Genomic DNA, 16065 nt, shown 5'->3' with positions numbered 1-16065 from the left:
AACAATGGAAACGGTCGATGAGAGCCGTAGCCGCTCAGCAGGCTGTCAACATCAACAGGACATCCTCAAAACGAGAAAACTAGGCTGTCATGTCCGTACGAACAAAATACATGTGCAAGAATGAGCTGTCGTACGCAACACAAGACAGTTTCGTTGCCTTGTGTAAGCTGTAGCTGTATATGAGCTCTCATGAATAGCTCATGCATGAGGCTGTTAGAGTGAAAAGAGAGAAAAGTCGTCAGTATAGAGTCGCTCTCCAGTCATTTTCCTAAGCTTTGTGGCAGGCTTCAGTGGACTGGACGTATAGTAAGAATGCCTGACGAGAAACTATCTTCAGCAGAGAACCAGGAAGAGGCCGTCGAATCCGTTGTAGGCCTCGCACTCGCGGTAAAAAAGTGCACGATCTGCTGGTGTACGAGGTGACTGGAAAACGGCTGCCCATGACAAAAGAAGCTGATTATCCCTAATTCGTTTGGTCTCAGACTGGTGAACGGTCCGTCAACCAACAATGGAAGTAATCGAGTAGAGAATGTATGTAAAATAAACAAAACAGTGCAACAAATTCAATACAAAACAGAAATGGACGAGAAATTGTGGGCTTACCAAAGAAGAAAACGTACGAAAAATGTCCATACAATATCGCACGCTAGCCTGGGGGCTAATGCGGTCTCGATCAACTCGATTATTAGTTGAGAGAATTCGTTATCGATATTGTTTTTGGCACATTTTGCATGTGTAGGATAAGTACAACGATACACCGTGCCCCAGTGCTGAGTCGAGAAAATTTCCAGCTCGAAAAGTTCTTCGACCTGATCGGGAATCGAACCCGATATCACAACCGTGTGGGAGAGCTAGCCGACCGACATCGCTAACCACAGAGCCACGGGGACCACGAAAAATGTCCATGTAAACAATATTTTTGAAAAGGCACAAAAAATTGTTGGAAATAAAATAACTTTAAAGGATTGTTTTCATATATGAGCAATTTCCGTTGCGACTGGACCACTGTTTGGAGGAACAAATACAAATACAAATACAAATACAAATACAAATACAAATACAAATACAAATACAAATACAAAAACAAATACAAATGCAAATACAAATACAAATACAAATACAAATACAAATACAAATACAAATACAAATACAAATACAAATACAAATACAAATACAAATACAAATACAAATACAAATACAAATACAAATACAAATACAAATACAAATACAAATACAAATACAAATACAAATACAAATACAAATACAAATACAAATACAAATACAAATACAAATACAAATACAAATACAAATACAAATACAAATACAAATACAAATACAAATACAAATACAAAAACAAATACAAATACAAATACAAATACAAATACAAATACAAATACAAATACAAATACAAATACAAATACAAATACAAATACAAATACAAATACAAATACAAATACAAATACAAATACAAATACAAATACAAATGCAAATACAAATGCAAATACAAATACAAATACAAATACAAATACAAATACAAATACAAATACAAATACAGATACACAAATGTTGCTGAATGACTTCTTCGGATGAAATAGAATTATAAATTAAATTTGCCGCTTCAGTCCATAAAATTGATCAACGCCAACCGAATGTAATTCCTAGCTTATTGAAGGAAATACGTTGACATAAGACAGGCAGTCGTAATTCCACGTTCAACTTACGGTCGTGTCACATACCCAACCTTCTCTATTTTTTTCGTAATACGTATCTCTGAAACTAGTACTTTTTTGTTTGAATGAAACCTTGCCAATATGTTGGTCATCACGGACTTTTGTCAGTAATAACTGACGACTTTAGGTCTACTGTTTTCAAAAAGAAATTGACAAATTTATAGTGGAAAGCCCACAACTTTTAAATCTAATAGCCTTCGCGTACTTGGCAGTCTTTGCAGATAAAAACATCGAATGCATCCTTCAATTCTTTTCGAATTTCATAGGAGAGTATAAGCAAAATCGGTGAAAATGTTTCTGTTACGAAACTGCTTCAAAATTTATAATGTTTCATAACGTTAGTCGATCACCGGCCAAAACTTTGCGAAGATAACAGCAATTTGATTATTCTATATTCTTATTTCTAATTTTCAATAAAATTCTCAATCTTTTGTTCATGTATTCGTACATGCAGGAAATGTGGTGAATCGTACCTTCGAAATCACATAATGATCTATAAATTACGCTAGAGAAAAAACAAACATTTGCTTTTTTGCTCGCTTTATGTAAACAAAAGAGATTTGAATTTCTGTAATCTTGAATTTTGTTCTTCTTTCGATTCGTTTGGTCCTGTTTGATTGTACAAAATTCCTATTTCCTAGCAATAAACAATGAAGTCAGCTGGCGAAAGAACACTGCTGTCACCAATACGACATTTGAGGGTGAGCGCTACGAAAGAGATTCTGCCGATTAAACGAATAAAATAAATTGAAATGAAGTTGAAAGTTGTGGCTTTTGATTTAGCTGGTCAACACAGGCGCACTCTCAATGGTCAAACAAAAAAAAAGGAAGATTAGAGCTATTCAACCATTCCTGTGAATTTCGGTATCCCTAGCCACAATTTTTTTTCAGAGAGTTGATCGAATTTTCTCGTAAACACAACGTTGAAGCGACAAACCCGGTGAGCCATTACTGTGTGAATTTCGCGTCTCGCTGAGCACCAAAATTTATAGGAATGGTTGAATAGCTATAATTTTTGATTTTTTCCGGTTTGAGCTTCGGAGTGCACTTTTTTTGAAGTAGAATACTTCTCTCAGGAAGTTCGGCTACATAGGGATGTGGAATGAAAATCTAAAACCGAAAAGAGTGAAAAATATGTCCAATTTCAAATGCTAATAAATCGGTTAGTATTCGATGGATTTCCTTCGTTCTTGAAGCAATAGATTGGAAAATCTTCTAAGATTCTTCCCAAAAGAAGATTATTGTAATTTTATTATTCACACTATTGTGCTATTGCAAATAATCAAGCCTTGTCAAAAAGAAAAATTCGACCTCTGATTGGTCGTTATATGATTGCTTCCCAAGCACGGTCGACAGAATCATACACCTTGCAATTGAAAACATGCTATTTGGCTTATATAAGAGCCTGTTTCAGCCGGAACCGCTCATAATAGTTCTAGACAGCGACAACAGCAGTAGTCCTTCCTTAGCAGCAGTACTAGCCCTGTGGTTGGTCACCACGTCTCAGGAGCAGTGCGGTTCTTCTCAGCGTGTGTCGCCAGACTGCCATTATTCCCCCCGTGTTGGGGCAGCATGAAGATTGCCATCAGGAAATCCAATTTTGAAAATCAAAATGCCTTTTTCAAGGCAAATAAACAAGTCATTGAAAGTTAATAATTTTTTAGGGATGGGAAATATCGACTAAAATGGCTATCTATAATTATCGATAAATTTCCTAATACCATCGATAACTATCGATAATTATCGATTGTTTGACAACTATAACCAGATGAAGAAAAACAACAAAATGTTGCTCCCGTTGTGGACAGGAACAATATTCAAAAGTTTATTCGCACACATAATTCGCACTTAGGCGAAATCTTGTCGTTGTCCGTATAAGGTAGAGTGAGCGAAAATGAGTATCCCTCAATTTTCTAACAATTTTAAAGAGGATTTCATGTGAAAGCAAACAATCATCGAATTCTCTTTAAACAAAGTCTAGGCCAATATATTTTTTCAGTTCTGGCATCATTGTGGAGTATAAATGCCAATGCGAGGAAAAGATCAATAACTATCGATAACGCGGAAAACTTAACGATTCTATCGATAGCCGGCAACTATCGATACTATCGATAATTATCGATAGGTTTTCCATTCATATTTTTGACAACGCAAACAAGCATTCTGTGTTGAATCCTAGCAATTTTAATCTGTCACACCCGTCTAATTTACTGAATTAAAAATTGCTTCCACAGTGCATGTTGTCCGTATATCTTAATTCCCCCACTGTTAGGGCAGCTCAAAGGTTGCGATCAGCATCCGATTTTGAAATGCCTTTTTCAAGGCATAATAATTGAAGGTTAATAATTTCTGGCATCAACACAAGCGGACATTCTGTGCGGGATGCAATCAAATTTGGATGTAGTTGTCTAATTTTCACTTTATTTAGTAAACCCCCCACTGTAGGGGCAGCGCAAAGGCTGCGATCAGCATAACCGACATTGAATAATAAACTGCCCTGTTAGTACGCATTCACAAAAGCAGTTAGTTCGACTATGCAGAGCTAATATGAAGTCGATTCAATCAATCAGCATTAACAGAAAATCGTCGTCTCCCAGCTGCCAAGTTGCAACATGATGCAACACGCAACAGCGAGCAAACGAAATCGCTTGATGTTACGAACCGCAATAAGATACGGGTAAAAACAGATGCGTGAGTGAGAGCACCATCGGTGTTTATTCGCTGGATACAAAAATCAAATGCGAATTGTGGAATAATTCGTCTGAAGAACATTGGAGAATGGTAAAACTGAACAGAAAGGCGTGGCCTATCTCGTAGCACCCTTCGGCTATAAAAGAGTTTTTTTCTGGGAAAACTAGCTACATTCATCAGTCGGATGGTGAGCTGGATGAACCGTCCACAACGTTGACAGCAGTAGCAGCAGATATCAGCACTCAGCAGTAACAGAAGATAGCAGCGGGTTGCGCCTGTGGCTGCCTTCAAATTAAACAAATCACTTGCCCTGTGGTTGGTCACCACGTCTCAGGCCTCTGCCAGGCTGAACGCCAACGCGAGCGATCGGGCGAGATTTTTGCCGTACATCAGCCGGCACTTCCTCTAATGGAAAAGTTGGAGCATTTTGTTCAGAAGAATATTACTGTCGGTAATATTACACAGATGCGATTGCATTATATCCGATATGGAATTGAACAATTGTTCTTTTGAGAACAAATAACACACTTATTTGAAGAGTTAACAGCTTTGGGTACCAGTAGCAGTATGGTAACAGCCTCAGCGGTGTGGGCAGTCGGTACTTCCCTAAGGCCGATGTTATAAGGAAGTAAATGGAAGCGGCACGGCGAAACAGTTCGGGTGTGCTTAGACGCGCGTCATTTCTCGTTGTTGATATTATTCCCCACATGAAACGACGCGCTTTCGTATGATAGCGGTGGTATTAGCGGTAGATGCATTTGCCAACACTTACTCCAGTAAAGCCGTGTCTAATTTTCAATGTGAAAACACCTTTCTATTGTATTGACCGTGCGCATTAGGCCTCTGCCAGGCTAAACGCGAAAAGCTGCGCGAACCGATTCGCCCGGCCGTAGGTTAATGTACAGCCGTAAGTGGAGCTGTGTAAAAGTATTCTACTTCAACCTTGCGGTCGTGGCTTTGCACACAACCCTCCTGTGATTTTTGAAGTAGAATACTTCTCTTAGGAAGTTCGGCTACATAGGGATGTGAAATGAAAATCTAAAACCGAAAAAAATGAAAAATATGTCCAATTTCAAATGCTAATAAATCGGTTAGTATTCGATGGATTTCCTTCGTTCTTGCAGCAATAGATTGGAAAATCTTCTAAGATTCTTCCCAAAATAAGATAATTGTAATTTTATTATTCACACTATTGTACTATTGAAAATAGTCAAGCCTTGTCAAAACTAAAAATTTGACCTCTGATTAGTCGTTATATGCTTGCTTCCCAAGCACGGTCGACAGGATCATATACATGCAATTGAAAACATGCTATTTGGCCTATATAAGAGCCTGTTTCAGCCGGAGCCGCTCATAATAGTTCTAGACAGCGACAACAGCAGTCGTCCTTCCTTAGCAGCAGCACTAGCCCTGTGGTTGGTCACCACGTCTCAGGAGCAGCGCGGTTTTTCTCAGCGTGTGTCGCCAGACAGCCATTATTCCCCCCGTGTTGGGGCAGCATGAAGATTGCCATCAGGAAATCCAATTTTGAAAATCAAAATGCCTTTTTCAAGGCAACCAAACAAGTCATTGAAAGTTAATAATTTTTGTCAACGCAAGCAAGCATTCTGTGTTGCATCATAGCAATTTAAATCTGTCGCACCCGTCGAATTTACTGAATGTTAAATAGCTTCCACAGTGCATGTTGTCCGTGTATCTTAATTCCCCCAATGTTAGGGCAGCTCAAAAGTTGTAATCAGTAACCGATTTTGTACCGCAAAATGCTTATTTTTTCAAAACAAATAAACAAATAATTGAAGGTTAATAATTTTCTGGCATCAACACAAGCAGACATTCTGTGCGGGATGCAATCAAATTCTGTTGTAGTTGTCTTATTTTTACTTTTACTTTATTTAGTAAACCCCCCACTGTAGGGGCAGCGCAAAGGCTGCGATCGGCATAACCAACTTTGAATAACAAACTGCCCTGTTAGACCGCATTCACAAAGACAGTTAGTTCGACTATGCAGAGCTAATATGAAGTCGATTCAATCAATCAGCAGTAACAGAATTTCGTCGTCTCCCAGCTGCCAAGTTGCAACATGATGCAACACGCAACAGCGAGCAAACGAAATCGCTTGATGTTACAAACCGCAATAAGATACGGGTTAAAACCGTTGCGTGTGTGAGAGCACCATCGGTGTTTATTCGCTGGATACAAAAATCAAATGCGAATTGTGGAATAATTTGTCTGGAGAACATTAGGGAATGGAACAACTGAACTGATAGGGCGTGGCCTATTTCGTAGCACCCTTCGGCTATAAAATAGTGTTTCTGGGAAAACTAGCTACATTCATTAGTCGGAAGGTGAGCTGAATGGACCGTCCACAACGTTGACAGCAGTAGCAGCAGATATCAGCACTCTGCAGTAACAGACAATAGCAGCGGGTTGCGCCTGTGGCTGCCTTCAAATTTAACAAATCACTTGCCCTGTGGTTGGTCAGCACGTTTCAGGCCTCTGTTAGGCTGAACGCCAACGCGAGCGATCGGGCGAGATTTTTGCCGTACATCAGCCGGCACTTCCTCTAATGGAAAAGTTGGATCATTTTGTTCAGCAGAATATTACTGTCGGTATTATTACAGAGCTGCGATTGCATTATATCCGATATGGAATTGAACAATTGTTCTTATGTGGACAAATAAAACACTTAACTTGAAGAGTTAATAGTTTTGGGTACCAGTAGCAGTATGGTAACAGTCTCAGCGGTAGGTGCAGCCGGTACTTCCATGAGGCGGATGTTATAAGGAAGTAAATGGAAGCGGCATGGCGAAACAGTTCGGGTGTGCCTAGACGCGCGTCATTTTTCGTTGTTGATATTATTCCCCACATGAAACGAAGCGCTTCCGTACGATAGCGGCGGTATTAGCGGTAGATGCATTTGCCAACACTTACTCCAGTAAAGCCGTGTCTAATTTTCAATGTGAAAACACCTTTCTATTGTGTTGGCCGTGCACATTAGGCCTCTGCCAGGCTAAACGCGAAAAGCGGCGCGAACCGTTTCGCCCGGCCGTAGGTTAATGTGCAGCCGTAAGTAGAGCTGTGTAAAAGTATTCTACTTCAACCTCGCGGTCGTGGCTTTGCACACAACCCTTCTGTGATTTTTCATTTTGTCGACCAGTGTAGCCCAGCAGAAACATCTAAAGGGAGCTGTAGCTGTCTCTTATTTTGTAACTTTTTTGTCTAATGCGCTAAAGTTGCTCAAAAGCAACAAAATCGTCTCCATTTGTTTTGCATGTGTACAAAATATTTTTTACCTATTTGGGTAATAAAAAGTCACGGGTCATGGAACGGTATCGTTTGCTGCTGACGGTAACGTTCCATTCTAGGTCGTCATCCACCAGTTACAAACAGTGTACACATTTCAATAATAAATACATATTTACGATTTGCGATCGGTGACCACATATTCTCTGGAAACTTTCAGGTTGGTGGGACTTTATACTTAATTATATTGATCGGATTTGTACTTATGACTTTTGACGTAGGACTACGTCTGGGTGGTCCCCGTGGTTCTGTGGTTAGCGATGTCGGTCGGCTAGCTCTCCCACACGATTGTGATATCGGGTTCGATTCCCGATCAGGTTGAGGATCTTTTCGAGCTGGAAATTTTCTCAACTCAGCACTGGGGCACGGTGTATCGTTGTACTTATCCTACAACATGCAAAATGTGCCGAAAACAATGGCAATAACGAATTCTCTCGACTAATCTAGTTGATCGAGACCGCATTAGCCACCCAGGCTAGCGTGCGATATTGTTATTGTACGTCCTTCTGCACTATATCGAGATACATTCTGCGGAAAACTAAAACCAAAATGAGACGTTTTAGCATGAGCATGAGCATGATTGACCGCCCGCGGTTGCTACTCCGTTATTGCCAGATCAGCTGTAATTACACAGAGAACCAATGGGTGATGTTTGGGACTAACATTCATCCTCAATGTGTAAAAACTGGTGACCTTAATCTTTATATTAGGCAATACCAGCGCCGGCCGCATCCGAATGCAGGTCAAAGAAGGAGTGTGTATGGGAATGTGTTGACGTGATACTCGCTTTATTGGAAGCCGAGAACACCTCTGCACTTCCACGAGAAATCACTGGGATGTTGGAGAAAAGGGTAGGGTTTGCAGCAGATTTCGTTTTGGTAAACGATGCGCTGAATTCGGGTACCGGGTTCATAGCAAATATCGCGCCTACAAGTTCATATTAACCTCCGCGAAAATTATTACGCGATTCGAACTCGTTCTGTTTGATATACCACCGAAAAAAGGGCACGCGAGAATACCGGAACTGCGATTAAATTAATACAGACTAAAATATTCGAAAATTCCCTCAACAAATCATCATGCAACTACCGAAGAGAGTCTCCCATTGGTGTATCTCAGCCGACTACACAATGTTACGAGAGTTACGAAAGCTCTATCCACGTTAACGTCTCGACACTTCTATTGTTTCCTCCAAGAGGTTATACCGAAAACTACATCGCGTTGATAATCTATCTGTAGAAAACACGAACTCATGGAAGGTATCGACGTGACATTCGGACATCTGTTTATGAAGTCCTTATACAACTACCGAAACGTATCTCCCATTGATTTATCACAGCTGACTACACGATTTTACGAAAACTACTGGAGTTGAGTCCACGTTAACGTCTCGCCACTTCTATCGTTTCTTCGTGAAGGACCCTCTTTATACCGAAAATTATAACGGTAGATATTCGGTCACCCGGAGATATGGCTTTCTGCTCAACAGGTCGACTAACGACATTCGTCTGTTCTTAAAAAGCGATTCACTACACTCTGTAAACCCTTAGATGTGCTTAACTAACCCGAGCCGAAGACGCGTTTACACCGGAGCGTTATGCACGGCAGCACTATTCCCTTCTACCGACGCAGACGCGCAGGGACACGGTGTTTCGCACCGGTTCTCTCTTATAATAAATAAACTAAGATACCTACTGGCAAAGTTTCATGCCTCCAAAGCCTAAAAACTAGGAAAAATGCAAATATGCATATCAAACCAAACAAAGTGCTAAGTTTATTACAAAATGCCAAAACAATCGCAATCAAAATCAAAATTTAGTTGTCGTGGACTATCGTCAGCCCGACCAAAACGGTTACAGTATAATTAAATAAAAATTGTTTATGTGTATTACAATTGTCCAAAAGCTAGAAAAGTCATAAAATAAAAGCATAGAACTAAGTGAAATGTCTGTAACCGACCAGTTAGGGCATGGTAGACGATGGGATCAAATACTTGTCGAGCGCGATATTGAATTTTCAAACTATTTTTAAACTATATTATAAAACTGCCTATTTTGTTTTGTAAGAGTGTCATGCATTCACAGCTCATTTTTCAAAAGCCAAACTAATTATAAAACGAGCCCAACAAGAGTCATCAGATTGAATTTAAGTTCGTAGTCTTTTTATTATAGCTGGCAACCCCGGGTCACTGGTCTACACCAAATAAAAACAAAAAAAAGATTTTTGTTGCTATGTTTCTAGCCCCCGCGTGGCAAACGTCCATCGCGGATGAAACTTTGAACAGATTTTCAGTACTAAGGAAAAAATATACTTAGCTTATTAACAGAAATATGCATTAAGGAAATTCCATGATCTCAATAATCCGGCAAAAGATTTATCCTGCTTTATCTGTGTCCAGTGAGCACTGTTCTCTTCTGATAGTTATTTTCCCGTTTCTTTTTACGCCGGTCAAAGTCCAACGAAGTCGTTTTTTTTTCTCCACGAAACGCACATTCGAGAATAATCAAGGCCAATTAACGTATTTTACACCAACTTTTCATGTTTTTTTCACTGTTTTCACACGCAATAATTAAGAAAACTTAGCGATTAGCAACGCGTTGCACGTACTCCCACGATATACTTTGCGTATCACTGACCAGAGAAACAAAAATGACCGCACCAAACTTTGTTTCTCTATTTCAAGATCTTGATTAACCACAACTCCGGGCAGGAATAAACTAAATAATCCACCAATGAAAATGGCATTTATACCACTTCTTTCTAAAAAAATTTTAATATCCAAACTGACAGAAAAAAAAACCCAAAACCAAAATGAGACGTTTTAATGAAATAATTCAAACGGTAATACTGATGACCACATGACGGATCACAGTAATCAACATGTCATTGGAATGATAAAATGATGGACAATTGTGATTTTTCATTTATCATTATAACTTCATTGTTAAACAGTGAAAATTGATGAAAAGTTCCAAGGTCGAATTTCCACGAACAATGTATCAATCACATGCGAATACGCCTGACACAAATTATCGTAGTCCTACGTCAACCAGGCGGTCGTGTCTTGGATACCACCCTCTTACCTTTATCCATCAGTAAGCATATGAGCCTTTCGAAAATTTGCCATGAGGGGAAAATGTTGATGTAAAGGTAGAATCGAATATAGTTTTATCAAATTTCATTTTTTTAATAGAATAATTACAATCTCGTATCTATAGCTAAGAAAGTTACTTATTTAAGCACAATTTTACCGATTTACAACATTTTGTGTCGCTGCATTTATTTGCTCATGTTAGCTAAAAGAAAACAAATCGCAAAATCTTTTAAGATAAATCAATCATAATTTCCAGAAGAAAAAAATAGTTATTTTCTACTTGTAAATATTTGCTGGCAAAAATCAGACATTAACAGTTAAAAAAGATTACTCGAACATTCCATCCTTCATTTTAATAACAATGACATCTCCCCGTCTCTGTAATATTCCTCATCCACTCGCTTATGTCTCAGCGGGACAAAGCGCTCTACTCTCGTACTCAAGGGCCCACTAAAGACCAGGGAAAAAAATGACCGTTCGCTAATCCACCGTTGACCCGCTGCTGCTGGTATGTCGCGCGCTATCACCATCCACCAGAGAGCATCGGCGATTGCACGTCATTTCTCAAACGGTAGGTGATTTGTTTCTTATTTACATCCCAGATTGGGACTAACCAGGCCCTTTCACACCGGGTGCGCTCGGCCGGTAGCTCCCAGTGGTGCGGTGAAGGTGATTTCTTACGCTCCCAACGCCACATGACAGACGGATGACCGCTGTTTATCTTCCGTTCGTCTGAGGTTTGGCGAGTTCTAGGTGGACGAACGACGAATACGTTCCAGTTTCGCTTCCAGTAGCTCTTAGCTTTTACTCACTGGGGACCGCCACCGCCGGATTACGAATGACTACGACGTGGACGACTACGACTAGATCTGAGCCGGGTGATTCAACTATTTGCGGCAGTCCCATTTGTCTTATTTGCTCCTCTTCTGCCGCCCGAACGGTTGTAAGCTTCGGAGCACATACATACACACAAACACACGCGCGGACACAACTAGCAGAGTGCCATATCGAAACTTTTGCTCCCTGATGTTCGTTCGTTCGTCCGTTCGTTTGTTGGTTGGTTGGTTAACCGTTTTCTTAAGGTGTTCTTTCCACAACTGACGTACAATGCCCTGCGCTCATATAGATACAACTCCACCAGAGCCATTTGTTCGTCTGCTGGCCCCGCTGTGATTCTTCCTACACAACATCGGCCGGCCCTTCCAGTCAGTCCCCGGCATGTAATCGGCAAAGGTTTATCCCTTGTTCCAATCTTGCCGCCTTCATCGCGCTCTGGCTCTGGTTGTGCACAGTTTTGTTTGTTTGTTCATGAATGTCGGACGATAACGATAATGAATGTTATGAATGTTGTGTTATGAGCTCTCTTTCTCTCTTAAGGTCTTTTCGGTGAGCTCTCTGATGTCCTCCATCCGCTGCTGGTGGCGTCCTTAAGATTCCTGCCGCGTGAGAGGCCAAATATGCTATAAATTAGACAAAATTATCAAAGTTTCAGCATCATTTAGCGGCGACTTTTGCGCCTTCACACTCGGAGCCGCCTGCTGTGTCCGCCCTCGGACTGAACGTGGAAAGGGGTTTTCGAGACCTTTCCGCACCTCTGCTGCTAATATAGAGCGGTCTGAACGTATTGTAAAAGTTTAACACTTACTGGGTCATAGATAATTTAAAAGACAGCAGGTAGGGGCGAAAGTTGAAACAAAAGTTTGTATTTTTTACAATTTACTATAGTTAGCATTCTTATGATGTAACATGACGTGATTATGCAGTTGGGCAGAAGTTTGAATATTTTTATGTTAGCAAATTCTTGTCGACCTGGACCACCAGGTGGCACGTTCCGGGTTCGTTCGGAACCCATCCATTAGAGACGAATCGGTTGTTTTGCCTCATCAGCTCCACAACACGGCACTACCGGGTGCCGCTGATGATGTTTTAGCGTAGTTTATATGCTCCTTAGCCCCCTTCCGCGAGCGATGGTCTCCGCTGTGCCATGATTAATCGTTCGGAATGTTAAACCAACCAACCAACGGCCCGGCTAGCCAACGACGACTAAGAAGCCATAACAATAAACATCCAGCCGGGGCGCTGACCATTAATCTGCACCTCGTTTGCATTGCAGTGGCTGGACCCCGCGCTGCGACCCATCATTCCGATGGCATCGAACCGTGTACTATATTGCGACTGTTATTAATAATATTGTATTTAAAGTTGGGCAAGTGCCGAGAGGTAAACACCCGAAGCCGCCGGGGCTGCACTTAACTTCATGTTCATGGGGAAAACTGGCTGCAACCAACTGCAGAAAACGTCGCCTACGGTTGTTGCACAAAGCAGTAAGGAAAGAAAGAATGAGCGAAAAAAAAAATGTAACATCCGCTGACTTTAGCGCCATCTGGTTTAGACGACACGGTCGTAAAAAACTTTTCTCTGAAGCGCTTCCCAGGAGGTCGCTGCAGCCTGCCTGGTGGCGCGCACTTTCCGTAGGTAGTTTACGGCAATTGTGCTATTTTCTCGGCTCAGTTATGGATTTAGTCTGTTTACCTTCGCCAGTAGTTTTGTGTTGACGTTTTTGATCATTTGCTGTCCATTCTTGTGCCACATTATTACGTGCAGCTATGTTATAAAGGTACTACAGAAGTTCCAACCGGGGTTGTAACAGGACTTGGAAGTCCGCGAACAGTCAGAAAGCGCAGTAATAAGTCAGGATGTTTAAAACGTAACAAATATTCGATAATTTTTCAATACTGACATGTAATCTGAATTTCAAAAATAAATAAATGAACCACTGACAACTGTTGTCTAGAATTAAAGATTCAAAAATTTAACAAATTTGAGAGGGTAAAGGAAATTAAAAAGTGAAAAGCAAGCAAAGTAGAGCAAGTAAATAGAGTAAAAAGTCTAAAGGGTAAAATGAAAGCAGAGATAAAATGCAAAGTAAAATGAGTATTAAAAATTAAAACAACATAACCAGCAAAAGTGTGCAGTTAAAGCAGTAAAAGTAATAGGACAAAAAAAAAAAGGTTAAACTTTTAAACAGCTCACAGTAATAAAACAATCGCTCCCTTACGCATTCGGTCTGGATTCGTCGGGTCCCACAGCACTGGATGCTGCTTCCACAATTCAATAAGCCGGATCTTTTGATTTCGATCCATAAAAACAATCGAGCCAACTCACGGCCAAAACCAAAAAGTACAGTCAGAAAACCAGAACAACAACACAACGCGAGCGCGAACAGAATTGAACTGTCAAAAAACTATCACAAAGTGATAATAAACTATTCCGTCAGGACGGAATAGATCAAAACAAGCAACTATGACGTAGGAGATAATGCTAGAGTGTTCACACGGCAACAACTTTTTTCTACGTCATAGCTGTTAAAATTTAACTTACAAGTCATAGCTATGAGCTATAACGTTACAGTGTAGGTGTTCCTATGAGCTAAGATTCAGTTTTCTAAATAATAGCCAACTATGTACAAGAAATAGTGTCCGTGTGGTAGCACCTTAAACATCGTAGAAATAGAGCTAGAAATTATAATTCAAGCAAAAGAGTTAATACAGTAGCAAAAATAGTACAGTAACAAAATATTAGAATGTTGAAAAGAGACAGGCGAACAAACTGTAAAAGAAGTAAAGAGAACAAAAGGAACGAAAGGAGAAAACTGGTGGAAACCAGTCCACAAAAAAAGATTGAGAAAATAGAAAGTGTCAAGTGTGTGAAAAAAAGAAACAACTATTGAAGAAGTAAAAAACTAGTAGAAGAGAGAAAAACCGATAATGAAGAGCAGAGAAAGGTGAATCCGCGAAACAAGTAGAAAAATTAATAGAAAAGGTGTTTTCGTCATATCAAATGAACGAAAAAGTATAAAGAATTTGAGAACTACAACAACTAAATATATAAAGAGAGTTAAAGTAACATAAGTAAACATAAGGGTAAAAGTAGGAGAGAAAAAAGAACAAAAAACAACGCAAAATCTATAAAAAGAATTAAAGGAAAAAAACGATGACATACAAAAGGAATAAAATATGATAAAAAGTGAAAGGAGGTAAAGAAGTAAATAACGGAAAATAATTAAAAACTTAGAACAGATAAAAAATAACAATAATCAAAAACGAAAGAAGCTACACAAAACGATGAAAATAAATAAATAAATTCAAATAATAAGTTGAACAGGTGACGATAGTGAAAATAATGACACAAGTGAAAAGTATGGCATGTGCCAAACAGGAAAAAACGGAAGCTGGAAGTGTGAAGTGAAAAGAGTAACAACTGTCAGTGAAAAAAAGAAAAAAAAAAGAAGAGAAGCAAAATATTGCTACACTAGAAGAGAGTAGAGAAAGTTAAAAGAGCGAAAAGAGTCGTGTAAGATCAATAAGCGGAGGAAGCGAAATGAAGTGAATATTTAAACGAAATAAAATAATAATAGTTAAACCAAAAGCATGATTTGAAAATAAAAAAGAAGCGGAAAAAGAGAACATGCGAAAAATATAAATAGTGAATTGCTCAAGTACAAAAAGCATAAAAAGAGTAGAAACTGGGTAAAAATTGTATAAAGATAAAAACAAAACAAGGAAAGGAAAAAAGACAAATAGTAGTAGGGTGGTGATGAACATTTAAAAATAATATAGAAAATGAAAAAGTCAAACTGGTACCAGAGAGAAAAAAAAAACACAAAACTTAAATGATGGGAAAACACGTTCTTAAGAATTTTTGAAAATGAGGTAAGATATGCTAAAAAAATGTGAAAAATAACGAAATCAGTTAAAAAAAACGGAGACTATAGAAAAGTAGATATAATATAGAAAGGGGAAAATAAAAAAAGATCACAACGTAGGCTTCTAAAAACTAAACGATTACGGCCGAATGAAAAACAAAAAAAAAACGATAACGAAAAATTATTTAATATTTAGAAAAATGAAAGAACTGGGATGGAAAAAGAGCAAAAATTAATTTTCAAGTGAACAAGTGAAAAAAAACAACAAAAAAAGAAGAATAGGATAACTATCAAGAAGATTGGAGAACAGTTTAAAGTCTAAATCAATGTGAAAATGACAGGAAATGAGGAAAGAGAGACAAACCAAGAAAAAAAAGTATAAAGAAATAAATGAATCCAAAAAGAAACATAGAAACACAACAATAATGAGTTAGATTACCGAAAATGGAAGTAGAAGATACAACCGTGGAGATAACAAAGCAGTAAAAAATAGTTGAAATATTGAATAGAGAATAAAATATTGAATAATATTATTTAAATCA

The sequence above is a fragment of the Wyeomyia smithii genome, chromosome 2, assembly GCF_029784165.1.
Source record: "Wyeomyia smithii strain HCP4-BCI-WySm-NY-G18 chromosome 2, ASM2978416v1, whole genome shotgun sequence".
Classification (NCBI taxonomy): domain Eukaryota; kingdom Metazoa; phylum Arthropoda; class Insecta; order Diptera; family Culicidae; genus Wyeomyia; species Wyeomyia smithii.
This window is presented reverse-complemented; position numbering follows the sequence as displayed.